Raw genomic sequence first — 11,982 nt, 5'->3', positions numbered from 1 at the left:
GCAGGGCGGTGTCCCACACAGCGGGCGCGGGGAACCCCGGCACGGCGCGCCCGGGGAGGACGGGCTGACAGCGGCGGCATCTTCGGCGTCGCGGAAATGGGCGCTGGCTTTCCCCCTCTCATCTCGTTGTCCCCCTCCAGAGTGAGCGTGGTGGCTGCAAGAAGGAGCTGGCAAGTCTAATGTCATAGGCCTGGCAAGATACTCCGAGTAACTTATCAAAACCCCTCTATAGGTATGATGTATATTTATCTAGATATCTTTCTAAGAACCTTTCCTTTCCTTTTGAGTTTTCCAAAAGAGTAAGATCAGGGAAAAATTATGCTAACTATTCACAAAGGGCTCCCAAGTGTTCAAAATAAGCAGCCAGAAAATAATGTATGTGTTTTCTTTAGCTGCCTCCCATGATAGCAATCTCAGCTCCTATGATTAAGAATAAACTTTACAGGTTAAATATGTTTTCCTTGTAGCTGGGTAAGCAGTTACATGCCTAAGGCTTAATACTGCCATTATTGTAACAATGATCCCAGGAATAATTTAGGGGGTTTTTATGTGGACTGTACATTATTGAAATTACTGTATCCAGGATCTTGCTCCTGGAAAATATCTAGGACAGTAGCAGGCTTGATTTTAACAAAGTTCATTTCTCCACTTCTGTACCAAACACACTTTGCTATTAATTTTGGTAGGCATATGATCAGAGTCTTAGGAGAGCACCCAGCAAAATGATAATTGTTCATTAACTATGATCAGCAAATACATACAAATATGTGTAAAATAAAAGGCCAGACAAAAATCCCAGTGTTTTCAGAGCAATTTTACTATCAAAATGGGACTACTAGCAATGGAAAAGAGTGATGTAGGTAGTACAGGGCAATAACAATGGAATAAAAGTTAACAGAGAAAAACTTTGAGTAGCAGCAGATTGTTTCAGCATGAATGCAGAGGTTGCTTAAGGAAGATGACAGAAGCTCTGCCATTTAGATAACTTTAAACTTGAGTGGCCCAACCACGACTCACATTCTGAAATTCTGCACTGATGCATCAGATAAGGGACATCCTTTTTTCTCTCTGCTATGGGAAGTGAGTGATACATTGTAGACATATTATCTGTAATGCATTGCTTCAGCACTTAGGGGATGCAAAACTACCATTGATTTTTGATTTTTTTTTTTAGCTTGCAGTCCTGCAGGAAAAAATATCTTCACTGGAAGTTCTGAAAAACCTGAATATGAACAGTGGGTAGAGAAAAAGGTAATCTTCACACCCCAATTCACAGTAGTCAACTATTGTACTTCAGGTAATGTACTTTACAAGGAAGACTGTGAACCTATGTATTTTATTAAAGATCTTGTTTATTTGAAGGAAATTTTGCTTTGTGTTCATTCTGTTGGCAACCAGAAGTGCAGGAATGCAATTTGTATTGCATTCCTAAAAGTAAAATACTTTTAGTGTATTGCAACACTAAAAGTAAGTCCTTGAGGTTTTAATTTCTTTTGTTCACTGAGGCTTAGTCAAGCAAAGGAAGCTGACAAGGTTGAGCCACTGAAGTACTTGCAGTATAAGTCCCAGGCTACAGCTCATTCCATTCACCCACTGAATAAGAGGCAGAGGTCACACAGCATTCCTGAGGCTAAGGGTTCCCAAAGCCCAGCCTGGACGCTGTTGTGCTGCCCAGCCCTCTCAGAGCTCTATTTAAGCCATCAAGTTTGAGCTGTAAGCCTTTGAGAGCCCTGGCACAGAAGTACATACTGGTTCTGCGAGGAGGCAAAAACAGCAAAACAGCACATAACAAACAATCTCACAGATTAAAGATGCTGTACTCAGAAATACTGATAGCTTTAGTAGACTGTTGTTTTTTAAAGGTGTGCTGGTGCCCCATCTGTTTTTCCTAACAGAACACAACTTATACTTCATGCAAACATATGCAAGAATCATCCTCATTCAGAAAATGCTTTGCCCCTAAAATCCAAGGTATTTGTTTTAGTAAATATGACCACCCAATTCATGTTTCAAGTGTAATTTCCGTATGTTTATGTCACTGCTGCCATATGTGCTCTTGGCCACCTGCCTCATTTCTGTGTCTCACTATGAAATGTTCAGATATTGTTGGCTGTTGGGACTACAGTAAACCTTTAAGTGCCTTTTGCTGGTTGGCACTTACACAGATGTACGAATGGAAGAAGCTGTATGTTTCTTGTAAGCTGTAATAAATTTAACACACATTTGCATTGCCACCTCCCCAGGGGATTAAAACATGTCCCCTTGAAATGCAGAAAGATCTCTACTGTCCTTCTTAGAAGAGACTGTCTCAGTGTAGCCATAAACATCATGAAGAGTGTACTTTGAATGGAAATGAAATCACAGTAATGTCTAGTTTCATGGAAAATGCTATGGGACTCTTAGACGGTGGCTGATGGAGATCCTGACCATTTCTGACATGAAGATCAGACAGCTAAGAGCATCACTCAGCACCACGTTGGGGATTATTCATAAACTACTGGTTGTCATCTGTCCTGTTTACTGCAATGCCTTCCCTTGCAATTCCAGTGTGCAGTCATGCAGCTGCCCGGTCAGCCCACAACATCACCTCTACAGAAGTAGATCAGAGGTAATGGCACTCTTGAAAAAACAAACAGGTATTTTTATCACAAGACTTTCAGTTCAGACTGTAATTTTCTTTTATGCCTTTTTTTTGCGGCCTTTTTTTTCCCCAGATAATTATGTATTGGTTTACTGCCAGGAATGAAATATGGAATCAAGTCCTAGAAATTTAGCAAAAAGACACCTGTATTGTGTGTAACTTTTATTAATGGGGAAGTGGATATGCACAGAGAGAAGATACACGTGCCTGAATGGCTTTATACTACGTGTTGGTTGTACTAAAAGTTAAAAAGTCCGTATAACAGAATTTCTATTATTTCCTTGCAAAAGTATCTATTGGTCTGAAAACGTCATTGAAAAGAGTGGCATTCACTTTTTTTCTTTTTATTTTTGAAATTTACCATTTAATCTAACAGTAAGAAACAAGACTAATTTAAGTTCAAATATTGAATGTGCTTTCCAGTTACATAAACCTGGACTAAACAGATGTGAATGCTTTTCTTAATCAGATTTATGCCCTTTTTCTAAAGTTTCTACTTCCAGGAGGTGTAGAAAGACACATAAAGATTAAATACCCATGAAAAAACATCCTGCCATGCAAATACAATAATTTTTGTGTCAGTACCATACAGCAACCATAAGCCCAGGTATGCATGGGGCTGTAGAGGCATTCCTTCACACAACCCCTGCACCATGACAATCAAACAAACTCTGGGCAGTAGGGACACATTTTAACATGAGGAAATAAAAGACCCTTAACACCCTACAGACAATTGAACCAGAGGAACACTCTGCAGTGCTCAGCCAGAGTAAATGTTGTGGCCTATCACTTCAGTGACTGCTGTGGCTTTCACTGTCTAAGAACACCTTCAGCCATGGCCTAAAAACACAGACTGCCATGATTTTGAAAACAGAAAGGCCCCTGTTTAAGAAAAAAAGGGATTCTGGCTGTAATGCTCAGCTGGAAGAAGTCTCTCCCTTTAGCTAGAGCCAAGTGTGAGGAGGAATCCCCAAGAAAGGCCAGTGCATCCAGGGAAGTGATGGTTTTTCTGAACCCTGATAATGCATCTCCCTGCATTCTAACTAGGAGAAGATGATTTGGATTTCTGAATTATTACCAGGCTGCAGAACATCTAACTGTTCCAGCATTGAATTCTCCCCTTGTGAGTAACTTCCTTGACTAATTTTTGTCTTGATAAAGAAACAGGCAAATTCTTTTATGAAATTTATTTTTAAAATTATGTTGCCTATTGTCATTGCCAGCGTTGCAAAGCATATCAAATTGGTATGACTAGCTGCTGATTTTTTCAATTAAATGACTAGGTTCTATACTCAAAACTAACCAAGTCTGTCTGAAATACTCTATTTTAATGTAAAATGAACTATATGAAACTGGCAGGGGTTTCATCATTAAGGAAGTGATTTGAACATGAGTCAAGCCACCCTGTCACACGATTTACATTTCCAAAGAATTATTATTGTCGTGCATGAGGTGTCTCTCTACTATGGTTTCTAATTGCCAGAATAGGAAGTTTTTTGTATCAAAATGGGACATTTTTGCACCAAATCAGGTGCTCATTTTCAAAGCTACTACAGTCCTGTGCCCTGAGGTTGTATCAAACACCATGCACACCTCTAGGAACAGAGGAGAAGTGTTTAAGCTCTGTCACAAGTATAGCAATTTATATAATCTATTCCTTAAAAAATAAAAAACCCCAAAAAATTAAGAATGACACCCTGTCTCACTTCATTTAACAGAAATAGCACTGACTGCTGAATGGCAGCAATACAGGAATCACTGGTACATATAGAATGAGATTTTCCAAACTGAGAAAAGGCTTGGCATGGCTTAAGGCTCAATGCTCAACTCTTTAGGCAGAACAAATTTTTAGAATACACAAAATCTCTCAGTCTTGATTTTGGGTGCCCCAAAATAGATAATTTGAAATTTTATCTCTCCACATCTGTGTTTAATGAAATTTGTATATTGTCAAAGACCAAGAAATTGTTCAAGGATCATGATAGGCACTTTGTAAGGACCATTTAAGATAAATATCAGATAAAATTAAGCAGCTCAAGTTTTCAGGAGAATCTATGCAAAATACATAGTGTAGCTTTTTTCTGTCCTTTGCCACACTGCTGACCTGGCCATCTTGGCCTTGCTCAGCACTAGGTTGCAATTCCTGCAGCAAACTGTTGGTTCAGGTAGAAATCAACTGTGTGGATGAGCACTTACTTGTCACATTACAATGGGAAGCACTGTCTTGGTTCACTGTTTTAAATTTTGAGGTTGCAAACTTTTTCAAGGATGAGTCATCCATCCATCCATCCATCCATCCATCCATCCATCCATCCATCCATCCATCCATCCATCCATCCATCCATCCCCTCTTTGAGAAAAAAGAAGTGATTCTTGTATGCCATTAATGAACCCTGTCAGTTAAACACTTACTACTTCTTTTTGGCCAAGTTTCTTCAACTCAAACTACTTAAAGAGCTCCTCTAGCCAAAAAACAATTAAATCTGAGAAGTGATTTCATTCTTTTCTCTCCCCCAGTTCCATCACTTACACAAAGCATAAATAGCATAATGTTTTCTTGCCATGATATACCAGGAAATGATGATCTTTCTGAGGAAGAGGCAGGACAAAGCAATGGAATCGTTAATTGTGTGCAGCAATTGTTCCATTCTTCCTTTGAGATGCCCAGGACAAGCAGAGCAGTACTCCCTCCTTGAAGGCCAAGTTTTTAGTGGATTCCTCAGTCCAAGTTCTTGTGCCAAATCCTGGGTTCCAATGAAACTCATAAACTGAGCATACATTGTTTTAGCCATTCTGGGATTAATTGGCTCCTTTCAAAGGGAAGAGGCAGTGCTGCACACACCCAAAAGCTGAGAAGACTGAGTTTCTAAAAAGACATTCTGTTTTTGCATGTCAGCTCTATGCCTAATTTTCAAGCATAAATATACTTTGTCCAGTCGGGATTAAGGAGGGAAGATGATCCAGATTTGAGATGCATAATATATTGTGGGCCATAAGGAATTGAGTGGAAAATTAGTTAAATACAGATGAGATGATGCATATGGCTGGAGAAGGAAGAGAGCAAATGTCTGGAAGAGTAGAGGTGTCCATACCTTTTCAGGTGGAACAGTGTCCCATTACAAAGACAATTCAGTGTCTACCCGAAATTTTCCTTAGGAATTTGGTCTTGTATATGGTCCAATACACATACTAGGCAGAAGAGAGTATGTGTAGGATGACAGGAGAAAGGACCTGACAACTATTCAGGAGCTTTGTAGATCTTTCAGTTTTGCTAACTCAGACTTTTGCCAGTGTTTGTAGCTGTTTATTTGACATGGATCAGGCATTTTTATAAACTCCATGACAGAATTTACCAGGCCCACCATGTAAGTCCAGCACATCAGGATGAAAAAACATACAGGTCAGACGTCAGGATATTTCAAAGGGAGAGGCATAGTTTTCCCTTAATACAGTAATGCCACTGACCTGCAGTTGTATTCTGAAAATAATCAACTTCTGTCATATCAAGAGGAATCTTGAGAGCTATCCCACAGATGAAGGACACAATACTATTGTACTACAATATACATGAAGCCTGGACTGCCAATGACAATGTGAACTATTCACAGTTTAGGTTAATTAATTACTTGAATTTAATATTGTTAGGTTTTGAACAACAGTGTCCTATGCTGTTGGAGATGAGTGCTACATCTGACGTGGCACCAAAACTGTGATAAAATCATCTTCAGGGACTTCATCTAACATGTAGGGTTCTCAATGGACAATTCCAACAATCTCCCATTGTATTTTTCTGTTGATTTATGTGAAACACATTTGCTGGAGTTTTAGTAAGCCCAACCCCCTACCGCTGAATTTTGACACTGCCAGTCCATTCTGGCATATGTCTTCTGCAAGAAGATTTCTCTTCTTCAGAAATAACTATTTTAGGCTTTCTTAGCCCTTTTTGGCTAGGCTTTTTGGGGCCTCTCTCTCCAAGCTGTCGTGGCAAAAATAACATTTAAATTTCACAGTCCTTTTTCTTAAAAAAGTTTGTTTCAACTTTAGAAAAACCTAAAGCTTTTGTTCTTAGTTGAGGCAAAGAGGAAAGGGGAATGGGCCCCAAAAGAAGCCAAAAATTACACTGTTATATTTTTCCTAGATTTCTTTCGCAATATCTTTTCAATTTTCCCTTTATTTCAGTTTATCCTTACAAAATCTCAGAACTTCTTCAACTCTCTTGTCTTATCATAGACTATTTTCCAAGAGTCTTTTGGGTAGATATTATATTGGTGTGTTTGACAGATATCTGTAGACATTTCCAATGCCAGAAGGAGAACATCTTAAGTACAATAACTTTAGCAATTGCAATCCATAACTGATATCAAATAGTTTTATATTCGTTTTTAAGTAACTCACTTGCAAATGCTAGCAATAGAACCAGGGTGGAAGACATCTCTGTGCTGCCTAGGCACCAAGTGCTCGGCTTCTTGGGCAGGTCTTACAGTACTCACTGTATACAATTTTGGTTTAATCTAATCTGAAGGTCGCTCAGGAGGGCCACAGTTACAGCTCTGCTATGGCTGCATTAAAGGTTTTCTTTCTCTCTGGAGAAAATATCCTTCTGCTGAAATCCTTCCACCATGGCAGATCTCATTTCCTGTGCTAACTAATGCTACTCGTAGTCAGAGATTAATCTCACCACATGGACTGAATAAAAAAAAACCACCAACAGTTCGGGCAGGGGCTGAACTCCTTAAAAGACAAAACTGCAGTCTACAAAAGCTGTAGGTGGTACCAGATGGCCAGAAGGTGTGACCAACACTGATATACAGCTACAAGTCTTTTTTAGTTTGCACAGTGTAAGTTGTGCAAATCATACGGGGATACTGGAGGTGAAAATTCTTGCCTTAAGCACGAAGTGAAGAGGCATATCCAGGCTCACTGGCTGCACTTTCTTTCTTTCTTTCCCTCATCTCCCCTCCCCTCCCTTTGAGAGAGCAGCAGGCACCACATCATTTCCTCCTGCCCTTGCAAGGGAGCTGGGATCTCCCACGCCATTACCTCATCCTGAACTGATCCCCCTTAACAAATGCCTGGCTCCGTGCCTGCTGTCGCCCTTCAAAGGTCTCAGTCAAAACGCATTCATTGCACCAGCAATCTTTTGCCTGACTGCAGGGGCCTTAAAGAGCTCTGTTTTGTTCAATCCAGGGAATACATAATTTTTTATATAATTTTTTTTTGTCAAGCACTGGAATGTGTAAGTTCAAGAAAGTCAATAACATAATGTAAACATATGCCTCTCATCCAGCCTGAGTAACCACTGCAGGCCAAATGTAACAAACAAGCCAGATTTATTTAGATTTAAATGTATTTAAACAAGAAAAGTAAAGATTTAATTAGAGAAGCAATGTCTTTTTATTCCTTACTCCATACAGAGTATATACCTAGCCCCAAAACCTGAAAATCAAATCCTGAAACTGAGCTAATATTATATTTGAAAAGCAAAAAGTTAAAAATGTTTGTGTCTGATCACTCTTCCAAATAATTTCAGCTACATAAATTTTCCTGGTATCGAGTTCTTAGAAAATGCATTGAGAGAGGCTGACAAACTTGGTTTGATGTGGTTTTCTTTCTAGTCTTGCAGATGTGTGGCATTATAAATGAAAATCATAGGCTTCCTTAGCCATACAGGCACAGCCCAGCTGCTTCCTGGAAGCACCACCGCTGTGGTCGACAGCTACTTTTACTGAGCAGCACTTCAGCAGAAATCAGCTCTGATAAATACCCTTCTGAAATATAACATCCAATAAAGATCGACTTTGATAAACTGCAAGAGGTTTTCAGTTTTGTTAGTAACCTACTGGGCCAATGGTTATGGAAACAATAATTGATGCCATACGCTCTTGGAGATTTTTTTCAATTCACTGGTTGCATTGCAAGAGTATGACATGCCTCACATTCCTTCCTGGCCACAGTGATTTCTTACCCAGAATATGAGCTTCCCTTCCAGACAGCAGAGATGTTCATATACTCTTCCTGATCCTCACTTGGGTGTTTAGTAGGTTATATTGGACCTTTGGAGAAAAGAAGCATTTTTTGTTATTCAGCTATTGACATTGATATTTGCTTGTACGAAGTTTTGGCTGATCACTGTGAAGGCACTTTCAAACATGCAGTGTACAAGCAGAGGGAGGTTTTCCCTGTTCTCTCTCAATTTTTTAATATGGAGAAAATGTTCACAAGCACTTCCTAGCTTCAAGTCCACTACCTTTCATCACCCAGAGGTTGCATTCATGGCCTGGACAAAGCCCAGTGACAGGCACTGCAGACTGGCAGCCTCCTGTCACAGCTGGGGGTGAGCAGAGGCCCTGCTGGCTCTGCTCTGCTGCAAAGGGGAGGGCAGGGAGGACACTCACATGTAACTGCTTATCGAGTTTCGTGTGCATTTTTTGAATTATAGACACAGAGCAGTGAAAATCTTTTCTTCTCACTTTGAGGGCAAGATTACACGGTCCAGTCATATTTTGTTTTTCAGTTGCCAAGTACAATGCAGAATCTTAAAGAAGGGGGCATGTTTCTGTGATGTTCTTTTGCACCATTACTAATTGTAACATTTTTAGCAATTCTAAAGCATTTTAAGAAGAGAAAATATTGCAGTGGTTTCTTGTTCCTCTAACCACATGTAGCTGTTTCACTACATGTTTGTTTTATTACCAAGGCAACAATTTCAGACTTGGCATGATTATCTGTATCATACCACTCATCAGAGATGTGGGCAAACTCCAGAAACTTCTGCATTGAGGAAATGATGCTAGTTGGTACGAGGCAGGAGTTTTCAAAGCTGTCTCAGTGAAAATGCTGATATCACATGTTTATGTCAACAACTTTAAAAATATCATTAAAAGATCAGTTTGCTTAAAAGATATATTTACTATAAATATATTGGAGTCAAGCAAATAGCTGTTTCATCAGTGCATTATCATAGTTCTGTAGATGTGATCATTTAGAATAAATTAACATCATTTTAGAAAAGCCTTTCATTTGTTATTTAAAGCCAACCACATTGTGGAGCCATGATTGATACATGAAACAGCCCATATTTGTGTCCTAAAAAATGCAGAGTCCGGAGTTGGACTTTGGACTTCAACTCTGCTATTAATCCCCTCTGTTAATAAAATTTAATGTTCATAGAGTTTTAAAGGAATCCTATCCATCCTATATGCATGGAGAAGAGTAAAAAGGAGGTGTCACAATACCCAAATTTCAGTGAGTCAGAGATCCAGTTGGGAAATTTTGCAGATATGTGGCTGCTTTGGGGTCACAAGACAAACTTTGAGCAACATCTAGCTCACCCCATGACAATGACAGCACGTTAGCAAGATTTTCTGAGCGAAGTATGAACAATTTCTTTCACAGGGCACGCCCTCTCTCTGCCATCATTCCGGGTTTTCCTCTGAGAAGCAAGATATGAGTGGGCATGGATCTCAGCACTTCTGAGCCATTGCTCCTGTGCGAAATAAGCAGCATGCCTTAAATACTATTATCTAAGTTAGGATCCAGAAAGTATGATTATTATGCTGACTTTACATTTTTAAAGTGAAGAACACTACAAGTAACTGCTTCTAGATTCCCTGTTTTCATTCTGGTTCTTTTTGCAGCTGTCAATTGATAAAGAGAACCAGGTTAGGTCAGACACAGTTATACAGAATTATAGAAGTGACTGCTGCCAGTTGTTAAAAAATGAGCACTAGGGAAGTTTTGGTGTTTCCCATTCTTTACAAGAGGAAGCCAATAAAATCCCAATCTAGTTTATTAATTTCTTTGTTGCCAGAGTGGAGGCATGTTGATCATATTCTCCAGTTTACTACACTGGAAGAGGAAGTAGGTGGAGGATTTCCCCTGAGCTGGGAATGTTCTACTGCCACCAACCAGCACTGCAGAGACATCTCTGTAGCTTTTTCCATCTGACTCCACTTTTCCTATGTATGAATGGCAAAAATACCTTGGAGTCAGGGAAAGGAGAAGGAAAAACAGGTCTCACCCCTGTCTTCCTGTCTGATATTAATCACTCCAGGTGCTGGGCAGCTCCAAATAAATGAACTGTTTCTGGCTGACTACAGCTCTCACTCATCACAGTATCTAGCATTGCTGTCATCTGTAGCTTATGGGAATAGTAAGACAAGAAACTCAAACTCATTCTTCAGCTTTACTGATTTCAATAGTCTAAAAGTTGCTTTTTTTTTTATTTTCATCTTGCATCTATATTTTGAAAGAGTTCTACTAAAGTGTATCTTCTTAGCTGATAACAACCTTGCTCTTTGTAATCCATCTTCATAATCTTGATAAATTTTCTTCAGGGCCTTCAGCATCTTTGTCTCATGACTCATTTCTCCAGAAAGCACATTTCTAGTTTTGTTGTGCCATGGGTTCCATTTTCTCAGTTCTCCATCAACTTCCAATGCAGGAAACCTGCATGCAGCTGGTTGCAAAGCCTGCTGCTCTTCTCCGGTGTCTCAGCTGCTGCACTTCCTTTTGTGTGACATAAACTGGGACTTGTTTTAGTCACCTTCCATGGCTGACAAATAAAGCAGCAGCCCCAGACTCTGATAATGAAGATCCAGGTGAATGACAGGTGAATGACAGCACTGTTTTGAAAAAACAGGCAAAGACTGATATTTTTACTTTGAAATTTTGTTTCTAATTCCATTGTTTTCCATCCTGTATTTTGGAGGAGTGCATTGAAAGGAAGCAGATTTACCTCTTTTTTGCCCTCCAGTTTCAGCTAAAAATCCTTCCCCCACTGTAAGTCAAGAGGTGGGAGCTACTATGACATGCTGTATGAGGCAGCTTCTAAGGAAGAAAGAACTATTCCTTAAACCCACCTTGTTTTTGACAGGTTTCTTACAACAATATAATTAAATCAAGAAACTAGTGGAGAAACATGTTCAGGTTTGGGTTGGGTGATTTTTTTTTTTTAATGTTTCATCTTCACTTTACAATCTGAATCTGCAAACTGAAGCGTAGGTGAGTGTCTGCTTCACCGTGGTGGGTAACCCATGTAACAGTCTGTGATGCATTTACTTTGGTTGATATATACACACACACACACATATATACATACATACATATATATACACATATATACACAAACTATTTGTTTAAAAAACCGGACACTTTGTGGGGCAACAATGTCATTGAGTAGTCTCTTCCTTCTCAGTTTAGCAAGAAGCGTTCGGGTGAACAAGAGCAATTTCATCAGTTATTTCCTTCTTTCCTGCGCGTGTTTTGAAAGGACTTCTCGAAAACGGGCCCGCACACATGTCCGCCCCTCACGAGCAGCAGCCCCGCCGCCACCCCGCACA

The sequence above is a fragment of the Geospiza fortis genome, unplaced genomic scaffold (assembly GCF_000277835.1).
Source record: "Geospiza fortis unplaced genomic scaffold, GeoFor_1.0 scaffold138, whole genome shotgun sequence".
In the NCBI taxonomy this organism is placed as follows: domain Eukaryota; kingdom Metazoa; phylum Chordata; class Aves; order Passeriformes; family Thraupidae; genus Geospiza; species Geospiza fortis.
Note: the sequence above shows the minus strand (reverse complement) of the source record.